Below are 27966 nucleotides of genomic sequence, written 5' to 3' on the forward strand. Positions count from 1 at the left end.
CTTTAGAAAGGAATGGAACACTTTGAATTTTTCTCTGTGAAAAATCAGCAAGAAAATTAAATCTTTGCTTTCGAAAAACATTTACGAACAATTCATTCAGCCACCTTTTTGGCATGCATCTTCGTATTTAATATATATCGTTTGACCGGTAGATTCAGAACCAAATTCAAAGGCTAGAATTGTCTGTTTGGGAGAATAGGGGCGTGTCCCAGTGATCCCCCGCTGCACCCGGCGTGAAGCCAGGAGCAACGGGTGAATCATGCGCGAAGCTCAAATCGGACTTTGCGCCGGACACAAAATCTCACGCAAGTCACCTGACTGGTGGGGTTCCCAGGTATCTGCTGCTCTTGTCCTTTTAGATGGTAGCGGTCATGGGTTTGGAAGGTACTGTCTAAGGAGCCTTGGTGAGTTACTGCAGTGCATCTTGTAGATGGTGCACACGGTTGCCACTATTCGTTGGTCGTGGAGGGTTTGAATATTTATGGAAAAGGGAGCAATCAAGTGGACTGCTTTATCCTGGATGGTTTTGAGCTTCTTGAGTGTTGTTGGTGCTGCACTCATCCAGACAAGTGGAAAGTATTCCATCACACTCCTGACTTGGGCCTATCGTGGAAAACTCCTCTGCCATCACCACTTCCTTTACAATCCTATTTTTGATAATTTGCCAGGGTCAGTCAACAACATATCAATGGAATAACTACATCCTTGTTATGAGGTCTGCTGTTCCCTTTGTGGATTAATGCACTGATCTATGTGGTGCTGAAGCAGATGATTTGAAGGGTTGTCACCAAAAAAAGTTTGAGGAAGGGGGAAAGGTATTGGGGGAAATTTCTGAATTTAAACGGGAGAGAAGAGCAAAAGGGACACAGCCATTGTCCAGAGTATTTCAAGCAATGGTTGCTGCATATTCCTTATTCCTTTCACAACCCTCCCCAGCCTGTATTGTTTGCCTTGAGGCACATGAACAAACCAGCTGCTTGGCTGGACCACAGTCTGCACAATGTTCATTTGACGGGATAACCATTCAACTCCTGGCCAACTTGGTAGCTGACGAAAATTGCCAGCTCTTTGCCTCAACGTTGAAATCCCAATTTTTGTTGTTGTGAAGGATTCTAATTCTTAAATGTACAAGAAAACCCACAAAGCAGTTTTCGCCCTTGTTTAAGGGCAGCGGGGTGGCGCAGTGGTTAGCACTCCTGCCTCACGGCGCCGAGGTCCCAGGTTCGATCCCGGCTCTGGGTCACTGTCCGTGTGGAGTTTGCACATTCTCCCCGTGTCTGCGTGGGTTTCACCCCCACAACCCAAAGATGAGCAGGGTAGGTGGATTGGCCACGCTAAATTGCCCCTTAATTGGAAAAAAACGAATTGGGTACTCTAAATTTAGGAAAAAAAAGTTTCACCCTTGTTTGGAACCAGAGTGGGCAACAACAGAATGAATAAATGAAAGAAAGAAATTTGACATTTCCCCTCACAGGTAGAACTAATTATTTCCAATTAGCCGTACACATGGGGGCAGCAATTCACTTTTAAAGTACATACTCCACTGTCACTAACGTAATACTCCCCATTAATAAATCTGCATGGCAGGTAAACGTATTATTGGATTTTAAGGGTTAATTATTTGCATTATTTATACAGGCCCACATTAGATCGAATGCTTGATTCGATAACAGAATGAAATTAACTTATCTAAGCAGACACAGTCTGTAACATTCTGCATATTTACTTTATTCTAGATAGTGGGGCTCTCTCTGTGACACACTGCTTACACAATATTGCTGCAGATTTCATCAAACCTTCAAACAATGCTGCATTCTATTGCAGAACAAATCATTAGAGCCAATCACAATTTATCTGTTATCATTGTAAATGTATCACCCTGTACTCATTCAGCACATTGGTCCTGACCAATATCTAAGCAGTCAAAGGAGTTCATTTTGCTTTTTGCTTTTACAATTCAGATTTAATCTTCAAAAGCAAACTTTTAGTTATTTCGGGGGGAGAAGAAAGCCCATTAGTTTGCGGGCCGAATTAAGCCAAAGAAAAGGGCTGGCAAAAGTCTTAAACAGAAGTGCCAGAAGTTTGAAACACTACAACTGGCTTCACTCCCTTGGGGGCAGCAGTGGCGGGGGGGGGGGGTCTAACTCTCTATCGCTGTCCAGGAACCTCCCCCCCACACACAACCCGCAAAGTGTCTGTGGGACGAGAACAGGTTTGGCTTCGCCTGACAACCTCTTCACCACAAAAGCAGAAACGTCTGGTGTTTTATTCCTATCAAACCGCCGAATTCTACCAACCGACTTGTTCAAAAGCTGACTATCTGCTCTATTTGTTTCAAAGGCCGTTACTCACCTTTGTCCTTGGAAGGTTCTGCCGCGACTGGTCCAAAATGCGAAGCATTAAATGCCGAGTCTTTGCTTTTCTGGGTGTTGAAAGGGATGTGACTTTGTAAACTGGTCCCAGCTATTCAATGCAGAATCAGGCAGGGTCTGTATGAACTGCAGCATTACGTAATGTCAGTAATAAATGTACTTTAATTTTGTGCCAAAAATAGTTGGCCAGTCTGCATGAAAACAATCAGGTGTTCTGTTCCAAATGATTCGAGTGGTACCACCATTGTCAAAGCCATTTTCTTCTCTTCTTTAAAAAAATCATAAAGCATTTAGCCCTTTGCTCAATTAATTGTTGACTGTTTCATGTGATTTTTTTTTTGTCTGGTTGAACTATCCAATGGTGTGTTTAGAATGAAACTACTGTTCTGGTACTGAGTTGTCTGTTTCGGTTTCTTCAATGCACCACATCAAATGGATTTGAGGTCGATGACAGGTCTCTTGTTGAAATGCAGTGTCCTGAAGCTGTAAAGGGCTCTGAGTTGGCTAATGCATATCATGTCACCCTCACAGCACAACGCATGGAGCTCAAAACAGCACTTTGTTTATCAGGGGCTTGAGAAGATTCGGCCGAGTACTTTTGCTTGTTTAATTGGAAAAGGTTTCTCACTACAAGTGAAATTTCAAATATCCTCTGCTCCAGCATTAGTGGCTGCACTCTGCCTGACTTGAATACATTCAATTAGTTGTTTTAAATTTGTCAAAATCTCTGCTTTCTGTGATGATCCTGTAGCCACCTGAGTTGGCCACTTCCCGACTTAAAATGGAGAACCGCAAAGGCTGAAGGGAAATTCAGCCAACACAGGCAAAGTCTAGCAAATACAGAAATCATGTATATTGGAACCTGCAAAACAACCAGACAGCACTGAAGCCAGCAGCCATCTGCATAGTAATGCAGCAGCCATCTGCATAGTAATGAGCGATTCCCAGGCACAATGGCAACAGTTAAGGTGAATAAAGCCAAGCCAGACTCCTCGGCGCCAGCAGGAGCCAAGACAAAGGAAGGCCAACGGACATTTAGGGACCGCCCAATGATCAGGGAACAACTCCAGTATTGGAGAAATCGATCCAAGTGATCGGAACGCAGTCCAATCACTTGGAACCAGGTACGGGGTCCGCCCCGAAGGGCGGGAAGCCCCTGGGGACTATAAAGTAAAGCCCCCAAGTTCAAATCGTTCTTCTTTGGCAGGGTCACTCAGCAACTTGAATCAAACCGTGAGAGTGACCTGTCTCAGCTGCCGCCAACCAAGTAAGTCTCAAGTCAACGCACGCTATGAGATAGGCGCTCCTAGCTACCAGTCCATACCAGCTTTTCAATCCTACAGACTCAGGACCTGAACAAAAGGCCATTTATTCCCCTGACCTGGTGGGCCAGTCTGAAGCTAAGTATAGGCCTTTTCGTGATAGGAATAGCCTAGAAAGTAGAGTTTATGCATGAGTAGTGATTTAGTGTGTATAATAAATGTGTTTTGATTTGAATCTTACTAATTGGTGTGTTGAGTTATTGATCATTACTTGAACTTGAACCTCGTGGCGGTATCATAAAGATACCTGGCGACTCTAGAGCAAAGGTTAAAGAAACAGAGCGAATTACGAATTAAGAGCCAACCAAAAGTTAGCAACATATTACTGGCGACACCCTGATCTAGAAGTGGATTAACCACTCGGGGAGAACCCAAAATCTGAATTAGAAATCCAATTGGGAACAGAAAACCACAAGTGTTCAAGCAGTTCTGATCAATCCTCATAATTCGGAAGTGTGTTAATGCATGCATTACTAACAGGGCTATAAGGTAAACTGATAGAGTTTTGTTGCGACAAAACTGTCGGGAGTTTGTATTCCGGAAAATAGCGAAAGCCGTACCCGTAATTACAGCACCGCCTTAATACCCCTTGTTCCAAATTTTAAGAGAAGTATTCAGAGAGGAAAGATGGCAATGCAGGCAATGCAACGCCTCATGAACCCCGAAGAATTTGTGGTCGCAGCGACCAGCAGTAGAGTAGGACAGTGTCCCGTTTGGAAAGAGGAAATCAGAAAGTACCTCAAAGGGAAAGGATGGTCCCTTTGGAGCGAATTCTGTGAAAATGAGGAAACAGGTCCCGGGAGTATAGGACATACTTGGTGGGAGAACCTGAGCAAAATCCATAAGAAAAGCTTGGGAAAAGCTCGCAAGCCGATGGCAATCGTGTCCTGTTTGGCACAATTGCGAGGCACAGAGGAGGTCGTTCGGACGCTCCGTAAAGAGATAGAGGATATACATCGAATGAGTAAGGTCGATGTGAGCGAGATAAAGAAAGAGAACCTAGAATTAAGAAGGGAGTTAGCAGCAAAGGACGGAGAGGTGGATGATGCCAAGTGGGCACACCAGTCTTGTCTGGCACACCTAAGCAGCTTCCAGACACAGTACGAAAAGCCCTATCAGGACACGCAACGTGCAGTCCTGGTAAGAGAGGAAACAGAGAAACAGGTAGAGGCATTGCAAAGGCAGTGTAGCGACCTGAAAGCAGCATTACGAGCACTCCATGCTACCACCACGGAGCACAGACAGAGCTCACTAGATCACGCAAAGTGCCGGAAGCAGATTGCAGAACTGCAGTCTTTGCTTTCAGTTCAGAATGGATTCCAGAGCACCTTTGGATCCCAGTTAGATGCAGAAGACGGCCCAGATTGGGAAGAATTAAATGAGACCGCGCATAGATATGTTCAGAGAACCTGTGCGCAAGGAAAGCCCCAGAAGTGAAAAGCGCCTCAACCCCCCCACAGAGCAGATAGTTCAGGCTCCAATGAACCCAGTCACCACCCACCGCACAGCCATATCGGAAGGAGACACGGAAGTCCCGTACACGACCCCCTTAACCGTGACCCAATTACGGGACGCGTGCGAGAAAATCACTCCGTTCCTCCCCACCTCAGACCCCCACCACTTCTTTGCTAGAGTAAAGCAGCAGGCGACCATGTACGGCCTGGATGAGGGCGAGCACATGAAGTCCACAGTTTTAAGGTTAGACCCTTCGGTCGTAGCAGCCCTTCCCGACCCACAGAATGTAGGAGGAGGCACCCTTGAGGAAATGCACGCAGCGATCCTAGACGCGATCGGCTACAACAGAGGTGACCCTGTAGAAGGCCTGAATAAGTGCAGGCAGGAAAAGACAGAACACCCCACAGCGTTTGCTGGACGCCTGTGGATTCATTTCACAGCAGTTTTTGGAAATTTAGAACGCGCCCATTTGTCCCAAGACGGTATGGCCAAATGGACCCGCACCCTTATCTCCCATGCCACAGACGCAGGACAAAAAGCCTGTACGAATTATGACCCCTCAGAGGAAGCCCACAATGAGAAATGGGTTTTAAAAAGATTGTCCCGCGCCTGGGAGCAGTCTGTACAAAACAAACCCGCAGTTAGGAAACCCGAGGAACAGCAGCAGAAGCAGACATCCAAGCGGTGAAAACGCACCAGAACCCCGCATGGGTAAGCGAAGGAAGGAACAGCCCCCACAGAAACCACAGGAGTGTTACAACTGTGGACAATTAGGTCACTTTGCAGAGAGCCCAGCAGGCAGGCACTCTGAATAAGAATAGGACAGAGCCAATACATAGAGTGAGCGCCCGTTCTGACCACACGGATCTGAACGGAATGGACTGACGATGTTCGGGCTCCCCCAGTTGGGTCTGCGACACTCTTTGGGATAGGTCCGGCCGACCAGCAGTTGCAGCAAAGATACGTGGGCAGCTCATCAAATTTCTCTGGGACACAGGAGGGTCCCGCACCACAATCAATTCCTCCACCATATTCCAGAAAGACACGTGGCCCACGACAGCCACCATCACCCTCAGCGGCTTCACAGGCCGCTCACAGCAGGGACACATCACAGCCCCTGTACCCATTCAAATCGGCAACATCACCACCAAGCACCCCATAGTCTTAGTCGACACACAGCAGACCACATTTTGGGAATTGACTTTATGAACTCCCACCACCTTTCATTTGATCCAGTAAACCAATGTGTCTGGAAATGGCAAAATCCGCAAGAGCCCCCGCAACGCTCACAATAGGAGAATATGCAAACAAGATTAGCGCAGTCGGCGAATTTTGGTTTGACCACCGACAAGCAGATTAGGGCAGATCTGCAGAAGCACAGGACAGCATTCGCGACCCACAAACACGACTGTGGCCGGATGACTGGTTCCGTTCAAATCACAGGACCTGACCCTAGACCCCAAAAGCAATATGGATTTCCCCAAGAGGCAGAGGGAGAAATCGCAAAAGTGATCGACAGCTTATTAGAGCAGGGCGTACTCAGATCAGTAGCCTCCACGAATAATGCCCCGATTTGGCCAGTGAGAAAGCCCGATGGATCATGGCGACTGACCATCGATTACCGGGAACTCAACAAAGTCACCCCCACAGCAGTCCCCACGGTAGCCACAAGTCCCGAGACCATGCTCAAACAGGGACTCAACTCACAATACTTTACAGTTTTGGACGTCAGTAACGGATTCTGGTCCATTCCATTGGCAAAAGCGTGCCAATACAAATTTGCCTTCACTTTTAAAAATCAGCAGTACACGTGGACATGCCTGCCACAAGGATTCCACAACTCCCCCTCCATTTTCCACCGACAGCTGGCAAATGGATTATCAAAATTTTCTCGCCCCGAATGTCTGGTCCAGTATGTGGATGACTTATTACTGCAGATAGACACCAAAGCAGAGCACATCGAGCTTCTGTCCGAACTCCTGGAACTCCTACAGAAAATTGGTTGCAAAGTAAACCCAAAAAAGGCCCAGATTTTGGAAAACAAGGTGATATATTTGGGTACGATTATCATGCATGGTAAACGCGAGATCGAGCACAAAATAATTGACTCGATTGACAAATTGCCCCTTCCCCAGAATGTTTCAGCCCTCCGGTCGTTTTTAGGACTGGTTGGCTACTGCCGAAACCATATTGACGGTTTCGCCACCAAGGCAGCGCCCCTCTCGGAACTCCTAAAGAAAGGAGCCCCTTGGGAATGGCTTCCGCAGCATACAGATGCTGTGGATGCTTTGAAAAGAGCCCTCATTGCAGCCCCCGCACTATAGGTTCCAGACCCGCTTTCCCCTTACGCTATAGAGATAGCTAGCACAGACCGCACCCTTTCGGCCGTGCTCCTCCAGGAACGGCACGAACAGTTAAGACCCGTGGCTTACGCCTCCAGACTTTTAGATCCTGTGGAGCAGGGATTTTCGGCCTGTGAAAGGCACCTGCTCGCAGTTTTCTGGGCAGTTCAGTATTTTTCCTACATAACTGGACTAAACCCCAACACAATCCTCACAGAACACACCCCCACCCAACTTTTACTTGACGGACGACTCTAGGACGGTACAGTTAGTCAGATTAGAGCAGCTAGATGGACCCTTCTTTTGCAGGGACGGGACATCACTGTTAAAACGACCAAGACCCACACTTTCTCAGCTGATAACCTTCAGTACCCAGGCACCCCCCCATGAATGTGAAATCATCTCACCGCACCACAACACAGGCCTCTTTATTGCGAAAACAACCCCCAGAAAGATAGGTAGTTCACCCTAGAGCCCCCAGCACATAGACACGTGCGCACCTTTAAGGATTTATGTGGATGGTTCTTCCACAGTATTAGACGGGAAGCGCATTACAGGATGCGGCATTTATGTCGAGGACGCGCAGGGATGCGCCCTAGTAGAAATATCACTAAAGCTACCAGGCCACTTAGGCGCGCAGGCAGCAGAACTAGCAGCCGTTGCGTACATTGTGGATCACCTAGATTCCTTCCCCAGCCCAGCAGACATATACTCAGACAGCCTCTATGTCTGCAATAGCCTTACAGAATTCCTACCCCTGTGGAAAGCAAGAGGATTTGTTTCTGCAGACGGAAAACCCCTCCCTTCAGCCCCATTGCTCCGCCACATTTTAGAAACAGCACAGAACAGGACATTCGGAATCGTTAAAGATCGCAGTCACCACCGTTCCTCCCCCCCTGGAAATGTAAAAGCCGACGCACTGGCAAAAGCAGGTTCCAGGCAGGGATATTTTTGGACACCCCCCGAAAACGCACCAGTGAATGCAGTTCAGGTCTCGCAGACTCATATCGAGGATTTAGTGCAGGCCCAGAAGCAGGATAACAATCTCAGGGAGATTTTGAAAGGACAATTTCCAGCACCTTACGTTAGGTTTAAAAATGCACTGACCACACATGATGGTGTGGTGTTAAAAGACACCTTTTATGTGGTTCCTGAACAGGACAGGAATCAACTTATTTGTTTATTCCATGACGGTCATGGACATCAGGGAATTGATCCCACTACAGCCCACCTCAGGCAGCTCTGTTGGTGGCCCAAGTTTAAAAGAAGATGTAACGCACTACGTTGAGAATTGCCTTATCTGTGCCCAGAACAATCCGGACAGATACGCCAAGAAAACTCATCTTAGTCACACCCGCCCCGTTAACGGCCCCTGGACTAACCTCCAGATTGATTTTATAGGACCATTGCCCCCTTGCAGGAATGGTTAAAAATACGTATTAGACGTCATAGACATTTTTACGAAATGGGTAAAGGCATTCCCATCCAGAACTAACGCGGCAAAGACCACCACAAAGATCTTAACCCACCACATGTTTACGAGATGGGGACTCCCCTGCAGCATTGAATCCGACCAACGTTCCCATTTTACGGGACGTGTCATGAAGAACGTCCTCACGATATTTGGCATTACCCAAAAATTCCACATCGCATACCACCCCCAGTCAAGTGGTACCGTGGAGAGCATGAATCAGGCCCTAAAATCAACCCTCAGAAAAATGGTCCAACAGAACAACACCACTTGGGATTCAGTCCTCCCTTTTGCGCTGATGTTTTTGAGAAACACTGTCTCAACATCCACAGGTTACACCCACACACTCTCATGACCGGACGCCCCATGAAAGGCACAGAATTTTTATTAGGATTGGACTTGACCAGCCCCGAAGTGAAGGCCTTCACACATGAGAACGCAGTAAAACTAGTTGAGAATGTAAAAACGGCTCAGCTAGCAGCCGCAGTGAGATTAGGCACACGGAAGAAACAGAGCAAGGCCTGTTTCGACAAGGCAGTGCATGCGACTGAGTTTGAGGTAGGACAACAGGTCATGCTCTCAATTTATAACCCCAGCACATTCCTGTCACCGAAGTATTCGGGTCCGTACTCCATTGCGGACAAAGTAAGTGTATAAAATTAAGTACCCTAACGGAAAGACTGCGTGGTTCCATATTAACCAGCTTAAGGCATATGGCCCACAGTCCAACCACACACACCATGTCATGCTCGACGCAGCAGACCACACCCCGCCCACACCCAACGTATCCCTCCCCTCCCTCAAAACGCCCACCACATCCACGGACTCACCCTCGACTCCACCCCCGACCTCTAGACTCCGCCCCGGAACGCCCACAGACAGCAGCAGCAGCGACAGCGACTGTGACTCAGACAATAGCCACAGCACGCCTCCCTACAATCCCCAGGCAACAGGACCCACACCCAGCGAATCTGACCACGATTCAAGTGAGCCCTTCCTCATCACATTCCTCAACAAACCCCACCAAACACCACCACCCTACGATGACGATTCCATCCCCACAGAACTAGACACCACCTTTTGGCACCGCGACAACTCATAGAGGCTCGTCTGGAATGACGAGATGGACCCCAAATCACGCCCTATCAGCCCTTATACATTCAAGAGTATGGCATCCGGGAGAAGATGACGACTTTGAGTCTGACTCCCAACCCTGTTCGCAACTGATAACTGAGGTGTCCAGATGATGTTTTAAAAGGAACCGCTTGGGAGAAACGGTGCCCTTTCTGATGGAACCTGTAGCATGTTGTTTAATGTTGTTTGTTACTGTTATTGTTAAATGTTGTTTGTAAGATCGGAAATTTTTTCCACGGCCCCACACCTTATTTGTCTGCAGAAACCTTTGAGAACTTGCCGCACGCTCATCAGCAGAAACCGCTGAGAGCTTGCCAGCCCCCGTTCATAACTGCTCTTCTGGTTCGAAGGAAGAGCCAATACGGCAACCCCCCACGATGGCTACATTTTTACCCGTTCTTGTCGGTTGCTCAGGCAATGGAGAAACGGCATTGGTCTCCGCCCTGCCTGAGGACCCCCTCTCTGGTCAGCTACGCTCGGGTAGAGCACACACGGCATTGGTCGCTGTCCTACCCGGGGATTCCATCCAATTCTTACCCGTCGCGGCCCATACGCACCTCATTTCGGCACGCTTGGTTCAAAAAGTTTTGTTTTGTTTTCGGGCAACCCTTAGGTTGCCATCCCTATGCTATTTACATCCTCAAACATTTGGATAGTAAATTGCACAGCCTGCTAGACGGCTCGCACTGGTTCAGTATTTTTATGTGTGTCTTGTCCTGAATATTCAGTTAAAAAAAAAATGAGGGAGTCACACATGGTGACAAATTGTAAAGGGAGAATTGGCACTAAAGGACAGACATACTAACGCACGAGATATTAACCAAGATAGTAACAGAAACCAGGCGTGATCCCACAGAACCCCAGAAGCTCCAGGAAAAGAGACGAAACAGAAAGGAAGAGAAGAGAAGAGAAAGAAGAGGACAACAATGAAGACGGCATAGGCGTTTTTCGTCATAATGTGTACTCGGTTGCGCGCGAACCCCCTGACCCCAACCCCCCCCAGCCGTCAATGATTCACTTCCCCATAGCACCCCGAGCCCAGTAACAGGCAACACCACACCATCATGGTGTGATAAGCTCATTACGCGGTACTCCCTTTCCTACGTAGTCAAATCCCTATTAGTGTCGGCGATACTCTGCAGCATCGTGCAGACTATCTGCATGAGGAAATGGACATAGAACATAGAAAATACAGCACAGAACAGGCCCTTCGGCCCACGATGTTGTGCCGAACCTTTGTCCTAGATTAATCATAGATTATCATTGAATTTACAGTGCAGAAGGAGGCCATTCGGCCCTTCAAGTCTGCACCGGCTCTTGGAAAGAGCACCCCACCCAAACTCAACACCTCCACCCAACACCAAGGGCAATTTAGGATATTAAGGGCAATTTATCAATGGCCAATTCACCTAACCTGCACATCTTTGGACTGTGGGAGGAAACCGGAGCACCCGGAGGAAACCCACGCAGACACGGGGAGGACGTGCAGACTCCGCACAGACAGTGACCCAAGCCGGAATCGAACCTGGGAGAGCCTACCGCGCTAGCACTCCGGTATACAGAATGAGATCCCCTATTTTCAGTTTTCACCAGGCCCCCGAACCCCTCGATCTATAATAAAGGACATTCATTTGCGTTTTTCTGTAAATAAAGAAATGGAAAGATTGTACAACCCTGTGTTTGACTGCCAAGCCAGGAAAAATGTAAATGCTGCTATTATTTTGTATTGTTTAGGAAGTTAATATGACTGAATGTTTAGTGAGTGTAGTTTATTGAGGACAGTTAGAGGTACTGTTTTTTAAATTTTGTAACGCATGTCCCTGTTTTGACATAGCGCCACTTAGAATGTTAGTTAAAAAAAATTCTTGCATAGTTATGGTCAGTGTAGAGGCCATAGAAGACTGCTCGCTGGGTCAGGGAATGAAGACAACGCAGTTATGTGATCCTTCACGCTTCGCGTTAGGGATCACAAGGAGGGTGTGTAGCCACCTGGGTTGGCCACTTCCCGACTTAAAATGGAGAACCGCAAAGGCTGAAGGGAAATTCAGCCAACACAGGCAAAGACTAGCAAATACAGAAATCATGTATATTAGAACCTGCAAAACAACCAGACAGCCCTGAAACCAGCAGCCACCTGCATAGTAATGCAGCAGCCATCTGCATAGTAATGAGCGATTCCAAGGCACAATGGCAACAGTTAAGGTGAATAAAGCCAAGCCAAACTCCTCGGCGCCAGAAGGAGCCAAGACAAAGGAAGGCCAACGGACATTTAGGGACCGTCCAACAATCAGGGAACAACTCCAGTATTGGAGAAATCGATCCAAGTGATCGGAACGCAGTCCAATCACTTGGAACCAGGTACGGGGTCCATTCCGAAGGGCGGGAAGCCCCTGGGGACTATAAAGTAAAGCCCCCAAGTTCAAATCGTCCTTCTTTGGCAGGGTCACTCAGCAACTTGAATCAACCCGTGACAGTGACCTGTCTCAGCTGCCACCAACCAAGTAAGGCTCAAGTCAATGCTCGCTACGAGATAGGCGCTCCTAGCTACTAGTCCATACCAGCTTTTGAATCCTGCAGACTCAGGACCTGAACAAAAGGCCATTTGTTCCCCTGACCTGGTGGGCCAGTCCGAAGCTAAGTATAGGCCTTTTAGTGATAGGAATAGCCTAGAAAGTAGAGTTTATGCATGAGTAGTGATTTATTGTGTATAATAAATGTGTTTTGATTTGAATCTTACTAATTGGTGTGTTGAGTTATTGATCATTACTTGAACTTGAACCTCGTGGCGGTATCATAAAGATACCTGGCGACTCTAGAGCAAAGGTTAAACAGAGCGAATTACGAATTAAGAGCCAACCAAAAGTTAGCAACAATCCATTCAACCCAGATATATTGTTTAGGATTCAAGATTAAATGCAGTGTGCACGGCGGCACAGTGGTTAGCACTGCTACCTCACAGCTCCAGGGATCCGGGTTCAATTCCGGCCATGGGTGACTGTGTGGAGTTTGCACTTTCTTTCCGTGTCTGCGTGGGTTTCCTTCGGGTGCTCCGGTTTCCTTCCACTATCCAAAGACGTGCAGGTTAAGTGGATTGACCATGCTAAATTGTCCCTTGGTGTCCAACGGTTAGATGGGGCTACAGGGTTACGGGGATGGGGCAGGGGAGTAGGATTGGGGAGGGTGCTCTTTTAAAGGGTCGGTGTAGACTCGATGGACCGAATGGATTCTATTAGTTTAAAAAAAAACATAAGGATGTACTGCGCTGTCTCAGTGTCATCAAACAAAAATGACTGCTCTTTAGAGAGGGCCAAACTAATGCAGAGCTGGAGCAACTTTATAAAATTAAATATTAAGTCCGATTTTTACATCTCCCCCCCAACATCTGGTGGACAAAGACCAGGAGCGTGAAAAACAAAAAGCCCCTGTCAAATTCCACTACAGGATGGGATTGATCACAGTTGCAATAGTTGGCTTTCTGCATATAGTATCTGGGGCTACGAATGGCCGTCAAAGAAGGTGCAAGCTCCTGGAGGAGGAGAGGGAAGAAAATAGGCCTGTTTCTCTGGAAGATGGCAGAGTTATGTTGCATGACGACAAGTGGATGTTACTGAAGCTGACATGCTTTAAACAAAGATTCTTCCCAATGCCGTCAATTAAGGCACCAATGTTCTCTGTGAAAACTTGGATATTGAACAGGTAGACGCTTTTATTTCCTGCCACCTGCACACATTTTGAAAAGAAATAAAAACTCTGCCGCAGAGATTAAGCACTTCAATATTACGGCTGTCCTAATTGCAGTAAATGCATAGAAGGTGGAATCTATTTGCTGTCAGAGACAAAGTGAGATTAACCATCTGACAGGCTCCTGGGCCAGATTGTTACACCGAGAACACAGCATTACCCAGTGGTCTGGCCATTTCAACTTGCGAATCAAGATTCTGAAGCCTCATTTACAAATGCATTCGGTATTCGGGGCATTGGCAAAGTTCCTTTCCTTGTTCAAGTGGACGACTGCGAATGATTACACGGTAGCCTCCGCAAGGGTTTCAGGCAATATCAAAGATGAAGCTCGAGGGGTTCCCATGTATCATTTGAAACCGGAGATGAGACTATAGCCTTGAAAGCACTCCTCTGCTGTTGATTTTCTTATTTTTCCAATATGTTAGAACCACTGCGAGTGTATTGAGTGATAATCTTCACTTCATTACCAAGAAATAATACAGCTCATTGAACAGATTAGAAATTTCTGGGAAGCAGTATAGCTCAATAACATACAAATAGATTAGGAAACAGGCAGACGGTTTAGAAGCCAGCACATCCTTTGAAGTGTTGGTCTACTCCACTTTTGACCTGTCATCTAAGTCGCAGCTGAGACATAAATAGAATGTAAGAGTAGGGAGGTTATGATAGAGCTAAATAAAATGCTTGTTAGGCCACAGCTAGAGGACTATGTGCAGTTCTTGTCGCCACTCTATAGGAAGGAATGCGACTGTACTAGGAAGGGTCAGAAGAAATTCACCAGGATGATGCCTGGGCTGGAGAGTTTCAGCTATGAAGAGAGGTTGGTTGACTAGGCTGAGGTTGTGTTCCTTAGAACAGAGAAGGCTGGTGGGGGGAGAGTGTACCTGATTGAGGTGTGCAAAATTTTGGGGATATAGATAGGGTAGTGTGGTCATGTCCCTTTAAGAGCAATACAGCAAAGGCGGCATGGTGGCGCAGTGGTTAGCACCGCTGCCTCACGGCGCTGAGGACCCGGGTTTGATCCCGGCCCCAGGTCACTGTCCCTGTGGAGTTTGCACATTCTCCCCGTGTCTGCGTGGGTCTCATCCCCACAATGCAAAGATGTGCAGGGTAGGTGAATTGGCCACGCTAACTTGCCCCCTGTTTGGAAAAAAAAGAATTGGGTATTCTAAATTTATAAAAATAAATAAATTAATACATTTAAAAAAAAGAGCAATGCAGAAGAGTAAGGGTCACATGGCCTGGGTGACCAATCCGGACTCAGAGTGTGGAGTCACCCGTGATGAGCAAAGCTTCTTAGACAAAGAGACATTTCAGGAGCTAGCTACGGCCATGAGGTTGCTGTCCAATTAATAAATACCTTTTGTGTTCATTCGTGACGTTTGTGAAAGTGCATCTTTACATCTGCTGACAAGGACAAATTATCCTGACACTGTCTCTGGCCCAACATCTGTGAGTATCCTGTTTTAATCAAAGTTATTAAAGGAAGTACTCACCTGAATGCCTCTCTTTTGGGTGAATAGACTAATTTGCCTCTTCCACGGAGGACTGGACACAATACGACAAATACACACACACACACACACAAGCACAAAGGCCTATTCCAGTACACACGCCTGCCTTTTGACGCATCTTCAGCATGTGCAATATTCCAAAGAACAATGGAGAATCTGCTGCAGGGGCTTCTGCGGGTTGTAGTATACCTGTATGATGTCCTTCTTGACAGAGGCCGAGCACCGAGCAAACTGAGAGCAGGTGTTGCAGAGACATCAGGAGGCTAGAGTTCACCTCAAGAAAGAGAAGTGCACTTTTCAAGCCACTGAGGCGACCTACCTGGATTACACCCCTGGAAGACAGGGTCATGGTAATAAAGGAGATGCTCGCGCCCACAACCAGAACTGAACTCACATTATTTTGGTGGATGGTAAACTGCTGTGGGCACTTTTTGTCAACTTATTGACATTATTGGCCTCCTTGCATATTCTGCTGAGGAAACACCATTACTGGTATTGGAAGGCCCCCCCAAGTGGAAGCTTCCGACAGAGTAAAGCAATTGCTGAATTCCTCAAATTTGCTAGTATTTTTCGACCCATCTAAAGAACAGATATTGACCTGTGACGCCTCTCCTTATGGTGTTGGTACGGTGTTGTCCCATTAGATGGATGGCGGCTCTGAAAGGCTGATAGGATGTGTGTCAAGAACCCTCTCAGAGGCTGAAAATGGCTCCTCACAAATTGAGAAGTAAGGACTATCAATAGTCTTTGGCATCAAGACATTCCACCAGCACTTACATTGTAGACACTTCACCATCGCTTCTGAACACAAACCACTCTTGGGGGGTCTCTTCAAAGTGGACAAGACTATCCCGCCGATCGCCTCGGCCAGAATTCAATGATGGGTTTTCAGTCTGTCCACCTATGAATATACTTTCAAGCACTGGTTTGGAACAGGCATTGGGAATGCAGATGCTCCTAGCCACCTACCCTTGCAAGAAAATATTGCGTGTACTCCAGTACCATGGCACTACATTCTTCAGACATATTGCCAATCTCAGCAAAGCAGATCGGGAACGGGACCAATTGAGATTCACTTCTGCCCAAAGTGAGAGACTTATAAGGTGGGTAAATGAGCCAGTTTCCAAAGAAATGAAACCATTTCCTAAATACCTTTTGTATTGATTAATGATATCTGTGAAAGTGCATCTCTACAGGTAGACGGGAAGGCATTTTCCCCTCAGTAGACCAATAAACAGGGGACATAGATATAAGGGGCGGGATTCTCCAACCCCCCGCCGGGTCGGAGAATCGCCGGGGGGCGGCGTGAATCCTGCCCCCGCCAGCCGCCGAATACTCCGGCACCGGAGATTTGGCGGGGACGGGAATTGCGCCGTGCCGGTCGGTGGGCCCCTCCGGCGATTCTCCGACCCGCAATGGGCCGATGTCCCGCTGCTGCTATGCCGGTCCCGCCGGCGTGTATTGAACCAGATCCCTTCCCGGCGGGACCTGGCAGTGGGATCGGGCTCCGGGGTCCTGGTGGGGGGGGGAGCGCAGGGCGATCTGGCCCCGGGGGGTGCCGCCACAGTGGCCTGGCCCGCAATCGGGGCCCACCGATCCGCGGGCGGGCCTGTGCTGGGGGGCACTCTTTTACTACGCATCGGCCGTGTAGGTCTCCGCGATGGCCGACGCGTAGGTGACCCCCCCCCCCACCGCGCATGCACGGGGATGACGTCAGCAGCCGCTGACGCTCCCGCGCATGCGCGGACTCCCGCCGACCGGCGGAGTCCTTTCGGCCCCGGCTGGCGTGGCGCCAAAGACCTTCCACGCCAGCCGGTGGGGCGCCAACCATTCCGGGGGCGGGCCTAGCCCCTAAAGGTGCGGGCTTGGCCCCTAAAGGTGCAGAGGAATCCGCACCTTTGGGGCGGCCCGACGCCGGAGTCGTTCCCGCCACTCCATTACGCCGGAACCCCCCGCCCCGCCGGGTAGGGGAGAATCCCGCTCAAGGTATGGAGCAGGAGATTTAGATGGGATTTGAGGGAAATCGCCTTCACCCAGAGGCTGGTGGGAATCTGGAACTCGCTGCCTGAAAGCGTGGTAGAGGCGGGAACCCTCACAACATTTAGGAAGTGTTTGGGTGAGCACTTGAAACAAGGCTGCGGACCAAATGCTGAAAATGGGATGAGAATATATAGATGTTTGATGGCCGGCACAGACATGATGGGCCGAAGAGCCTCTTTCTGTGCTGTAAAGCTCTATGACTCCATGACTATGACAGGAGATGATCATCCATCTTAAACCTCGGAACGAGACTTTCCTGGCCAGATTCAGCATTTGATTTTGGAATGAGGGAAGTTCTATAGTTTTACAATCAGGTGAAGTGCATGGGCTAGTGGATGATATTGCTGCACCTGTAAAATTAGGGGGGTTATTAGAACAACTGGTTCACAATGGGGGGAAGTTGGACCATTCCCAGTTCCTGGTGGCCCTCTATTAGCAGAAAGCCAGGAATAAAGTGTCGCAGCAATTATGTTGCATCAATTAGCGAGTGCATTTAATTATGTTGTGATGACCCGGCCGGGTCCTTTGTGGTGATGAGCGTGTCCTAGTCCTGTGCAATTTTAACGGAGTCAGGCCAGCTTTTAAAGAGTCACGGCACTTCAGAGGCGTCATGAACCATAGACTGGATGAAGGGTAATTTTGAAGGATTAATTCAAAAGAGCCTCCTAATATTCCCCATACCGAGGCATGCCTCCCCACCAGACCTCTATGATCCTTCATGCCCACCATGCCAAGGTGTGCCCTCACACATTACCTATGGTTGTTTATGCCCCTCAGACGAAGGTATTTCCCCACCCGCGTCCATGATCATTTACCCATGTACACGGAGTAGAAATAACCAACCACATAATGACAATAAGATGGGTGAAAAAACCCTGTTAAAACAGTCATTGATTGACAGTTTTCCATTTTGTAAAAGAAAACTCCTTGCTGCAGCCCAAAGAACATGTCAATCATCCAGACCCTTTAAAATATCAATAGCAGAAACTGAAAGCACTTGAAACCTCATTACGTTGTGTAAATAAACATTGTACAGTTGACAGAGGAGATCAGAACTGTCAATCAAGCAACCATTTCCCTGGGGCTCAGGTGTTTCTACATTCTAATGGATTTCTGGGCTCTTAGCCAAGAATGCCATCCTGACACTTTTTCCTGAGATGGAAATTCTCCCAACTCCTGCTACTTACCCCAAGGATGAAAATCCAGCCTTATACATCAATACAATTAAAAAGCAAAATTAAAATAGAACTAGCTGTTACAACCCTTTGGAAAAATAATAAACCAAAATGACCAAATTTACTAAATGCCCCCCCAAATAAAGAAATTAACAAGATTCCACTTTTCACAGATTTTATTTTAAAACAAGTCAGAACCAGCATGAATTAGCAGGCAAAAGATACTTCAAATAAAAAGGTAAATTTCACTTTAAACAGCGGACACTACGGGTGTGATTTTCCCGCCCGTCGCCGAGATGGTCAGTCCACCAAAATCAATGTACTTTTGGTTGGCTGACCACATCTCCTGCAGCGGGTTCTGCCATGACAGGCCAGAGAATCCCGGCCAATGCAAATACGTCTCACTCGACCACCAGCATTCGCATTATTTCCCTCCCAAATATGACACTATGTAGCTGCATAATAATAATCTTTATTGTCACAAGTAGGCTTACATTAACACTGCAATGAAGTTACTGTGAAAATCCCCTAGTCGCCACACTCCGGCGCCTGTTCGAGTACACCGAGGCAGAATTCAGAATGTCCAATTCACCTAACAAGCACGTCTTTCGGGACTTTTGGGAGGAAACCGGAGCACCCGGAGGAAACCGACGCAGATACGGGGAGAACGTGCAGACTCCGCACAGTGCCCCAAGCAGGAATCAAACCTGGGACCCTGACGCTGTGAAGCCACCGTGCTAACCACTGTGCTACCATGCCGCCCACGTTATGCTATTCTTTATTCACGCAAGGAATGTCAGAGGTCCTATCCGGCAACATTTTTCACCTTCAAGTTTCCTGGGCATGATTATCATCAGCATTGCACTTCCTATGAACCCTCTCTCCTTTTGGACATGACAGTCCTGAAAGTGTAGCCTTCCAAAGCCGCTTTTCAACTGACCAACCAATAATATTTGGCAACTTCCGGGAAAACACACAGCTCTTTAATGTCTCTGATAGAGGGGCTGATTTAGCTCAGTGGGCTAGACAGCTGGTTTGTGATGCAGAACAAGGGTCTGCAGCGTGGGTTCAATTCCCGTACCGGCTGAGAATTCTGAATTCTCCCTCTGTGTACCCGAACAGGCGCCGGAATGTGGCGACTAGGGGCTTTTCACAATAACTTCAGTGCAGTGTTAATGTAAGCCGACTTGTGACAATAAAGATTCTTTATTTACTCCCTCCACCACCGATGTACATTGTGCTATCCACAGGATGCGCTGCAGTAACTCACCAACACTTCTTAGGCAGCACCTTCCAACCCCACAACCACTACCATCTAGAAGGACAAGAGCAGCAGATACCTGGGAACCCCACCACCTGGAGGTTCCCCTCCAAGTCACTCGCCATCCTGACTTGGAAACAGATGAAAAATGAAAATTGCTTATTGTCACAAGTAGGCTTCAAATGAAGTCACTGTCAAAAGCCCCTAGTCGCCACATTCCGGAGGCTGGTACGGGAATTGAACTGGCGCTGCTGGCCTGCCTGGGTCTGCATTAAAAGCCCTGGTTGTGAATATCAGCAGGTGTAATGTGAGGGATGTTGATGAATATCGAATGGAATGATCAACATAAGAACAGATAGAATCATAGAATTTACAGTGCAGGAGGCCATTCGGCCCATCGAGTCTGCACCGGCTCTTGGAAAGAGCACCCTACCCAAGCCCACATCTCCACCCTAGCCCCATAACCCAGTAACTCCACCCAACAGTAAGGTCAATTTTGGACACAAAGGGCAATTTAGCATGGCCAATCCACCTAACCTGCACGCCTTTTGACTGTGGGAGGAAACCGGAGCACCTGGTGGAAACCCACGCAGACACGGGGAGAAAGTGCAGACTCCGCACAGACAGTGACCCAGCGGGGAATCGAACCTGGGACCGTGGAGCTGTTAAGCAATTGTGCTAACCACTATGCTACCGTGCTTCCCCAATAGGGATAGATAATGACTGGAAGATGTTATTGATATTCAAATGAAGTTACTGTGAAAAGCCCCTAGTCGCCACATTCCGATGCCTGTTCAGGGAGGCTGGTACGGGAATTGAACCGTGCTGCTGGCCTGCTTTCAAAGCCAGCGATTTAGCCCTGTGCTAAACCAGCCCCTAGGATCGCCACTCCATCACTGTCACTGGGCAACATCCTGGAACTCTCACGGCGCCGAGGACCTGGGTTCGATCCCGGCCCCGGGTCACTGTCCGGGTGGAGTTTGCACATTCTCCCCGTGTCTGCGTGAGTCTCAGCCCCACAACCCAAAGATGTGCAGGGTAGGTGGATTGCCCCTTAATTGGAAAAAAAAAGAATTAGATACTCTAAATTTTTTTTTTAATTTTAAATTCCTGCAACTCACTCCCTAACAGCACTGTGGGTGTACTTATACTTCAGGGACTGCAGCTGTTCAAGAAGTCTGCTTACCAGCACCTTCTGAAGGGCATCTATCACCACACTGCTGGCCTTGTTCTGCATCACAAATGCTGGCCCAGCCAGGGATGTCCACATCCTGGAATCTCCCGGACAAGGATGGGAACAGATCAGCATGAAAACCAGGAGCAATACAGATTGCGGTCTGAGAAAGTTCTCTGAACACTTTCCTTTACAATTAATAACATTTTGGGGCTGAGGTATAACAGGGCAATTTGATCAACAGTCCAGCATCATCCAGTCAGCTTGGGAAACGGTGTACCGCGAGTATCGACATATCAGATCCCCAGTGATAGGTGTGTGGAGGCAGGGTGGTTGACTGCAGGAAGTCATCGAAACCTCCTCCAGGAATATGTCCAACAAAAGTTGGCAACACTATGCAATAATGGTGCTTGATAAAACTCTTTTAAATATGTTGAACATTTGCAGATCGAGAGTGGTCAGATGCTCAAAGTATAGCTTCCTTCCGTTTACTGTGTCCTGCCTGCGTTAATAGGGGACAAACCTCCCCATATTTGTTAAGCCCACTGGTGCACAGATGTAGTGCAGGGTAGTTAAGGGCAGAACTGTGCAGTTCTTGCACCAATGGGTTTGCAGGTGACGGGGCTGGGAAGCAAAAGGGGGAAGGTGCCCTGTGAAATTCCTTCTGTGGCCTTTCCCTTCTCCTCCTCTTCCTCCTCGTCCGCGGCCACGACCTGTCCACAATCTTCCTAACCTAGGACCTAACTGAGACCATGAAGTGACCAACTATTGGCCAACTCTTCGGGTGGTGGGGAGTCGGAGACACCTCTATCTGAAGAATCCTGCCCTTAATGTGGAGGAGGAGAAATGAGAGGGGTGAAAAAAGTACAATATAAGAGAGTGATGCTTTGCACAAATTATGTCAAGAAGGTGCTAATAAATACGGAACCCAATCTATGAGTTACATTTGGGAAACCTTAACACACATTGCATTACCGCCAAATGTTCCCAATCAGCAGCAAGTTCTGTGGTTCCTCTCCTTTCCACCTGGCTCTGGCGCACAAAGCCCCCTTTCTCATGGGAATGAGATCAAAATAAAGAGTTTAAACACTTGCACCACTCGAAAAAAGATGCCAATAATCCCAGATGTTGAGAACAGCGACTTGCATTTTTATAAAGCCTTTAACACAGTACAACTCCAGAACACATTCACCGCAGGGCAACACGGTAGCATTGTGGATAGCACAATTGCTTCACAGCTCCAGGGTCCCGGATTCAATGCCGGCTTAGGTCACTGTCTGTGCGGAGTCTGCACGTCCTCCCCGTGTGTGCGTGGGTTTCCTCCGGGTGCTCCGGTTTCCTCCCACAGTCCAAAGATGGGCAGGTTAGGTGGATTGGCCATGATAAATTACCCTTAGTGTCCAAAATTGCCCTTAGTGTTGGGTGGGGTTACTGGGTTATGGGGATCGGGTGGAGGTGTTGACCTTGGGTAGGGTGCTCTTTGCAAGAGCCAGTGCAGACTCGATGGGCCGAATGGCCTCCTTCTGCACTGTAAATTCTATGAAATTAAGGCAGTGCCTCCTCAAACAAAATCTGATAGTGAGCCACACAAAAATATTTAGGATTGGTGGCTTAAACAAGGAGATATTGAGACAGATGATTGGTCAAAGAGGTGATAGCATCTAAGTGAGTGGGTTAGAGAGGCTCAGGGGCTCAGCTTCGGGCGGCACAGCTGCCAAGAGTGGAGTGATTAAAATCCGAGGGTGCCTGCTCAAGAGCCAGAACGAGATGAGTACAGAGAGCAAGGAGGATTGGAGGCGATTACAGTGATAGGGTGGGCCGAGGCGTGGAGGGATTCTTTCCCCCACCGCCTACGAGTTCTTCCCTCATTCCGGCAGGTGCAGAGTAATTTGAGGATGCTGTTCAGTGTGTTCTTGGGCCTCTAACCGCTCACCCAAATGGCTAGTCTTTGTGCAGGAGTCTCTTCAGTGAGAGCTGGCAGCCTATATGAATGTGCAAGGTGGCGCAGGCAGGCCACTCCTGAACTTTAGTAATTATTACTGGGCAGCGAATATAGCCATGATTAGGAGGTGGGGGGGGGGGGGGGGGGGTCAGTGTGGGAGCGAGTAGAGGTGGTATCTTGTAAGGGCACTAGTCTGGGGGCATTGGTAACGGTGCCTCTGCCGTTCCCACCGCACGCTACTCCACCAGCCCCGTGGTGGTGGCGGCCCTGAGAGTCTGGGGGCAATGGAGGAGACATGTGAGAGCAGAGGGAGCATCGGTCTGGTCCCCAATTTGCAATAATCACCGGTTTGCCCCGGGAAGGTTAGATGGAGGGTTCTGGAGGTGGCAGAGAGCAGGGATCGAGAGGATGGGCGATATGTTTATAGAGGGGAGCTTTCCCAGCTTGAGGGAGCTGGAGTTGAAATTTGAACTGACGGGAGGGAATGACTTTAGGTACCCGCAGGCGCGAGACTTCCTACGCAGGCAGGTCTCAACCTTCCCGCTTTTACCACCAAGGGGGATACAGAACAGGGTAGTTTCCAGAGTGGGTGGGAGAAGGGAGAGTTTGGGCCATTTCTAAGGAGCTTATGGGGTCAGACGAAATGCAGACGGAGGAGCTGAAGCACAAAAGGGAAGAGGAGTTGGGTGGAGAGTTGGAGGATGGTCTCTGGGCAGACACGTTGAGTAGAGTCAACGCGTCCACAACATGTGCCAGGCTCAGCCTGATACAGTTTAAGGTCATTCACCGGACCCACATGACAGTGGCCCGGATGAGCAGGTTCTTTGGGGTGGAAGACAGGTGCGCAAGGTGTGCGGGAGGACCAGCGAACTATGTCCGTATGTTCTGGGCATGTCCGAAGCGCGGGAGATTCTGGCAGGGGTTTGTGGACGTCATGTTCAAAGTATTGGAAACAAGGGTGGCACCAAGTCCAGAAGTGGCGATTTTCGGAGTGTCCAGGAGGAGAAAGAGGCAGACGTTCTGGCCTTTGCTTCCCTGGTAGCCCGGAGACGGATATTATTAGCTTGGAGGGACTCAAAGCCCCCAAAGTCGGAGACCTGGCTATCGGACATGGCTAGCTTTCTCTGTTTGGAGAAAATCAAGTTCGCCTTGAGAGGGTCACTGTTTGGGATCACCCGGAGGTGGCAACCGTTCGTCGACTTCTTCGCGGAAAATTAATCGTCAGCGGGGGGGGGGGTTAGTGTGGAATAGGAGGCTAGAAAAGCTGGGACCTGTGAGGGAGGAAGACGGCTTTTGCACTGTGTTTGTATTTGTATATACACTGTTTCTTCTGTTACTGTTATAAAACCATAAATACCTCAATAAAATGTTTATTAAAAAAAAGAAACAGAAATTGCGGGTGATATATTTCCTTCTCCCCAGTCAGGGTTGTTAAGGTACATTACTGTGCTTTGACTGGCATCAGTCACCTCTATGGTCACCGATTAAACCCAGCCCCTTCAATCCTTTCTCTGTCACACCCAACCCGAGAAGTAACTTTGTATGTTCCAAATAGGCATCGTTTCACACAGACGCTCATTGCTGCCTGGGATCTACCACACTTGGCAGAGTTTGCTGTCAGAAATCAGTGCATCATTTAAATACCAATGTTCTTTTTTATTCAACGGCTCCAGAATGTGCACAAATGATTACCCGCTGCAAGGTAGCGTTCGCACGTGCCATGCAACGTGGTGAGGTCCACAATTCTAAGGCATCCAGGGAGCAGATAGGCCAAGTGAATTATGGGTGTAATGAGTTGATTGATGTCTGTTCCCGCGCAATTTAATCCTTGTATCCCCCAAACCCCACCTCTGGTAGCCGCTTTCCTCACTGATGCCATCAAATCAACAGCATTGGGTGGCAATGAAGGATTTTAAAGTCCCTTGAACATTGTACTTATAAAGAGAGAAATGGGGATTAGATGCCCTTTTTAGAAACACAAGCAAATGTTTATTTAGTGGTTTGCTAAAATATTATGTGCGAAACCAGCCGTTTGTCCTTTAGGTTGATAGAAACTAGCACCATGTTTAGCTCACTCCCAAATGCTGCAGGAATGTCAACTATTCTTGTGCAAAGTGTATGTGTGTGTGCATGCACCTGTCATGCAAGTGGGCGGCACAGTGGTTAGCACTGCTGCCTCACAGCGGCAGGGACCCGGGTTCAATTCCAGCCTCGGGTGACTGTCTGTGAGGAGTTTGCAGGTTTCCCCCCCGTGTCCGCGTGGGTGTCCTCCGGGTGCTCCGGTTTCCTCCCACACCACAAAGATGTGCAGGTTAGGTGGACTGGCCGTGCTAAATTGCTCCTTGGTGTCCAAAGGTGCGTAGGTTAGGTTAAGGAGTTATTGGGATAGGACGGGGGAGTGGGCTTGGATGGTCGGGCTCTTTCAAAGGGTTGGTGCAGACTCGATGGGCCAAATGGCCTTCTTCTGCACTGAACGGATTCTATGATTATGTGTACGCCTGTGTGTGTGTGCATGAGTGTGCCTGTGAGTTTGTGCATGTATGCCTGTGCGCACCTTAGGGTGTGCATGCATGTGTGTGGACCTGTTTGTGTGCCTGTGCGCGTATGTGCATGTGTGCACGATTGCATGTGGCGAAGCTGCTGCATCAATGCAGCTACAGGGCAGCACATCAGGTGTCCCTCATATTGGCTTGTGATCAAACTGCACCCAGCAGAGCGCTAGTGCTCGGATCCTTCAGGACCAGGTGCATTGCTGAGATTGATGTTGCACTTTGTACTTGAGACAGAACGCTGTAAAAATGCAGCAAAACCTTTCGGAAAATAGACTCATGAGAGTGATGTGAAATGTACGATGAAGAAGGCCAAATGTAAAATTTTCAAGTATTATCAGCACTCTGATCATTAGCATATTAACACAGGTCAAAGTAACAATCTTGCAGAACTGTACCAGGAAGCATTTACTTGCCAAGGAGCTGTCTCTGCTGAAGCTGCTGGCTGATGGATTCAGCACTCAAGTTGGTGGATTCTGGTGAACCACCCATAATACCAAGGAACCTTGTGCTCTGAGCAGCTTTGCTTTGTCTTGTGTTGACTGACATAGAAGGGTAAAGGTTGGGGTTAGTTCTCAACAAAGGAAATTTAACTTCCTTGAGCTGTCCAAGGCTGAGGAAAGGTTTGGGGAGGGGAGGGGAGGCGGGGGTAGTGGAAAATCAGGGTCTTCCTGCAAATTTTGGAGCTTTCACTGAGCTTCCAAGAAGCGTTGGGGCTGAGTTCGGAAAGGTTGCTAAGGGACATCAAATTGCAGGGAGGTTGTCTGACAGGCAGGCTGCATCAAGCAGGTAAGTGGAAAGGGGCCTGTCCCTCGTCCAGTTTAGCTGCTGGGTTGAAGTGGAAAGGGGCCTGCCTCCTGTCCCCCGCCCAGTTTAGTTGCTGGGTTTAAGTGGAAAGGGGCCTGCCTCCTGTCCCTCGTCCAGTTTAGCTGCTGGGTTGAAGTGGAAAGGGGCCTGCCTCCTGTCCCCCACCCAGTTTAGCTGCTGGGTTGAAGTGGAAAGGGGCCTGCCTCCTGTCCCTCGTCCAGTTTAGCTGCTGGGTTTAACTGGAAAGGGGCCTGCCTCCTGTCCCTCGTCCAGTTTAGTTGCTGGGTTTAAGTGGAAAGGGGCCTGCCTCCTGTCCCTCGCCCAGTTTAGTTGCTGGGTTTAAGTGGAAAGGGGCCTGCCTCCTGTCCCTCGTCCAGTTTAGTTGCTGGGTTGAAGTGGAAAGGGGCCTGCCTCCTGTCCCCCGCCCAGTTTAGTTGCTGGGTTTAAGTGGAAAGGGGCCTGCCTCCTGTCCCTCGCCCAGTTTAGCTGCTGGGTTTAAGTGGAAAGGGGCCTGCCTCCTGTCCCTCGTCCAGTTTAGCTGCTGGGTTTAAGTGGAAAGGGGCCTGCCTCCTGTCCCCCGCCCAGTTTAGTTGCTGGGTTTAAGTGGAAAGGGGCCTGCCTCCTGTCCCTCGCCCAGTTTAGCTGCTGGGTTTAAGTGGAAAGGGGCCTGCCTCCTGTCCCTCGTCCAGTTTAGCTGCTGGGTTGAAGTGGAAAGGGGCCTGCCTCCTGTCCCTCGCCCAGTTTAGCTGCTGGGTTTAAGTGGAAAGGGGCCTGCCTCCTGTCCCTCGTCCAGTTTAGTTGCTGGGTTGAAGTGGAAAGGGGCCTGCCTCCTGTCCCTCGTCCAGTTTAGCTGCTGGGTTTAAGTGGAAAGGGGCCTGCCTCCTGTCCCTCGTCCAGTTTAGTTGCTGGGTTTAAGTGGAAAGGGGCCTGCCTCCTGTCCCCCGTCCAGTTTAGTTGCTGGGTTTAAGTGGAAAGGGGCCTGCCTCCTGTCCCTCGCCCAGTTTAGCTGCTGGGTTTAAGTGGAAAGGGGCCTGCCTCCTGTCCCTCGCCCAGTTTAGCTGCTGGGTTGAAGTGGAAAGGGGCCTGCCCCCTGCCCCTCGTCCAGTTTAGTTGCTGGGTTTAAGTGGAAAGGGGCCTGCCTCCTGTCCCCCACCCAGTTTAGCTGCTGGGTTTAAGTGGAAAGGGGCCTGCCTCCTGTCCCCCACCCAGTTTAGCTGCTGGGTTTAAGTGGAAAGGGGCCTGCCTCCTGTCCCTCGTCCAGTTTAGTTGCTGGGTTTAAGTGGAAAGGGGCCTGCCTCCTGTCCCTCGTCCAGTTTAGCTGCTGGGTTTAAGTGGAAAGGGGCCTGCCTCCTGTCCCCCACCCAGTTAAGCTGCTGGGTTGAAGTGGAAAGGGGCCTGCCTCCTTTCCCCCACCCAGTTTAGCTGCTGGGTTGAAGTGGAAAGGGGCCTGCCTCCTGTCCCTCGTCCAGTTTAGCTGCTGGGTTGAAGTGGAAAGGGGCCTGCCTCCTGACCCTCGTCCAGTTTAGCTGCTGGGTTGAAGTGGAAAGGGGCCTGCCTCCTGCCCCTCGTCCAGTTTAGCTGCTGGGTTTAACTGGAAAGGGGCCTGCCTCCTGTCCCTCGTCCAGTTTAGCTGCTGGGTTTAAGTGGAAAGGGGCCTGCCTCCTGAC

The 27966-nt window shown here is 48.9% G+C and overlaps 1 protein-coding gene across 5 annotated transcripts in view; it reads right to left on the bottom strand.

The window, feature by feature from the left end:
* The window catches only part of aatkb (apoptosis-associated tyrosine kinase b), a 397927-nt gene that overhangs the window by 185303 nt on the left and 184658 nt on the right, over positions 1–27966 (bottom strand). The window contains exon 1 of one of the 5 annotated variants that reach the window (XM_072483626.1): positions 2353–2442. The exons of the other annotated variants lie outside the window; for them this stretch is intronic. The gene's annotated coding sequence lies outside the window, so the exon portion shown is untranslated. Of the gene's footprint in view, positions 1–2352; positions 2443–27966 lie in introns of those variants that run through there. 5 annotated transcript variants of the gene reach the window in all.

The sequence above is a fragment of the Scyliorhinus torazame genome, chromosome 18 (assembly GCF_047496885.1).
Source record: "Scyliorhinus torazame isolate Kashiwa2021f chromosome 18, sScyTor2.1, whole genome shotgun sequence".
NCBI classification, from domain to species: Eukaryota; Metazoa; Chordata; class Chondrichthyes; order Carcharhiniformes; family Scyliorhinidae; genus Scyliorhinus; species Scyliorhinus torazame.